At 45.8% G+C, this 2,264-nt stretch overlaps 1 long non-coding RNA gene across 1 annotated transcript; it reads right to left on the bottom strand.

The window, feature by feature from the left end:
- Positions 1-308: 308 nt before the first annotated feature.
- Positions 309-1,611, bottom strand: LOC143528382 (uncharacterized). The gene is made up of 2 exons (XR_013134444.1): positions 1,563-1,611; positions 309-1,193 (listed from the first exon to the last, which is right to left on the bottom strand). It is a non-coding gene; the product is annotated as an uncharacterized LOC143528382 (long non-coding RNA).
- Between the last annotated feature and the right edge of the window lie 653 nt (positions 1,612-2,264).

The following is a 2,264-nucleotide window of genomic DNA, read 5'->3' on the forward strand; positions in this document are numbered from 1 at the left end:
TACGTAGGCTAGAGAAACCCGGTGCAGAATTCAAATCAAATCCACTGAGTCATTTACATGAAATCCATGCTTTATATTTTGCTGGCGAAAGTGAGCTTTGGGCGTGAAAGGGAAAAAAAATTAACATATGTTTCCTCTTTCCCCCCCAGATATTAGACTGAAAAACCTAATTCTTAGATGAAAAGGACTGAGTGAAGTGCTTGAAAGAGTCCACAAACGACTTAATGAATCTTTGAGACATGAATGCACCTTTATTCTGTATCAAAATGCTGACATTATACACCATACAAACTGACCCACATTACACATTATATATCTTTTGTGAAGTAACGTTTTTTTTTTTTTTACATAACAGGCTGTGTACTGCTTAGGTTGAAAAGATGAAACTTTAAGTATTCTTTATTCACATTTCTTTCCAAAACACATCTCTGGTAGCCTTGCTTGACAAGGGTGTCTGAAATGTTGTGTACATTGTAGTCTCTGTTGTCAGGAATGACAAATTAACTAGGCATGAGTGTCACACATACAGTCTGCGATGGGCTCTGTGTTTGTTCAGACTTTGCTCCATTTCGGTTCTGATGAAGTCCAGGACACAGTTGCATTCATTGTTCAGTGAGTTTTCCCTCACAGTTCAACCCACCGACAGCAATGAATGTTGATTGTGACCTTTACTGGTTGTTCCCTCCCTAAATCCATCCCGAGTGGGGTGTTCTTCGCCATCATTTGAGGACGAAGGCACCGCCCAAGGACAGCGTGGGCTTCAGCGAGGGTGTCCCGGGCTCCACTGGCCGGGTCAGCAGGCCGACAGGGCTTGCCCACGGGGTACAGTCAACGGTCGATGGTTTTTAAACATTTTTAGTTCAAACTCACCGACAGCGTTGAATGTTCACCGAGGCAAACAGGAGGTGTGACGGTGAGGCCGTATGACGGGCTTCTCCGGGGAGTGAGCCCAGGGGGTTTGGCCTGCTCTCGTGGCCCAGGAATTTAACTCCAAAAACACAATGTTGCCTCTGGAAATGCTTATTTAATTATGCTACTACAGGTATATGTATTTCTGAATGCATTCCAAACAGGTGTGAAACAATAACTGGAGCAATGCTGGACTGAAAACAGGTGGTCTGGGTATGTGTGTTTTAGAGCTATACAGGTAGCGGAAAATCGAAAGATGTGGCCTTTAAACAGCAATTACTGTGCTGCAGAGAGAGAGAGAGAGAGAGCGCATCAGAATAGTGAGAGACTAATTTAGAGAGACAGACACAGAAAAAGAGATGGGGAGAGAAAGGAGGATGTAGAGAGATAAGAAGTTTCACAATAAGTTACATGTCCATACACCGGTATTATAAGACTGGTTTGGATAAATCAAAGCACTGCATTTTTGTATAAATCATTACATGTGCTGCAACATGAAAAGCAAGTTCACAAGCAACGCGGTACTCTACACGCGGTAATACTGATAAACGTACAAGTGCTTCTGCAGGGGGCGGGGGGGGGGTGGGGTTGGGGGGACATAAGCACGTAAAACAGGAATGGGTCGGTCGTGCTGAAAGGAGAGAGTGATTCACCTGGTTCACCGGAGCGGCCCTCGTCCTGCGGCTGTGCTGGGGGTCCGCTACCCCCCTACACCCCCCCCCCCCCCCCCCCCCCCCCCCGCCCTCCTGCCCTGAGGGACCCGCCACGCCGTCCAGAGTGCAGCAGCGATCCTTTCATCCCACATCTCATCTGAATGAACACACACACACACACACACACACACAGTTACACAAACACACAGACACAAGTCCGCATACGCATTAGGACCGCACAATGCACGTCATTTGTCAAACGTTATCACAATACTGGAATACTGATATCACGCAGGGCAGCAATATGCAAATGAACCTACTAACAATTCTTTCATTGTCTTCACTGACCTCAGGTCAGTGTTCATGTCACACCAACGCTTCAACATTTTGTGTTTTTTAATATGCTACAATGTACAATATGCTTACAATTACAATATGCAAAAATATAATCACAATATGGCATTGTATCAGTGCATTGCAAATACACACACATTGAGGAAGGGTGTGCGAACAGAAAGGGGCTAGAATTAATCTGTGCATGAAACTGAAGAGCACCCTGAATAAAGACCCACCCCCTTCCTCACACACACACACACACACACACACACACACACACACACACACACACACACACACACACACACACACACACACACACACACACACCTCCCTTCCACTCAACTGATGCCCTCTTCCCTGCAA

Source organism: Brachyhypopomus gauderio, chromosome 12 (genome assembly GCF_052324685.1).
Source record: "Brachyhypopomus gauderio isolate BG-103 chromosome 12, BGAUD_0.2, whole genome shotgun sequence".
NCBI lineage: Eukaryota > Metazoa > Chordata > Actinopteri > Gymnotiformes > Hypopomidae > Brachyhypopomus > Brachyhypopomus gauderio.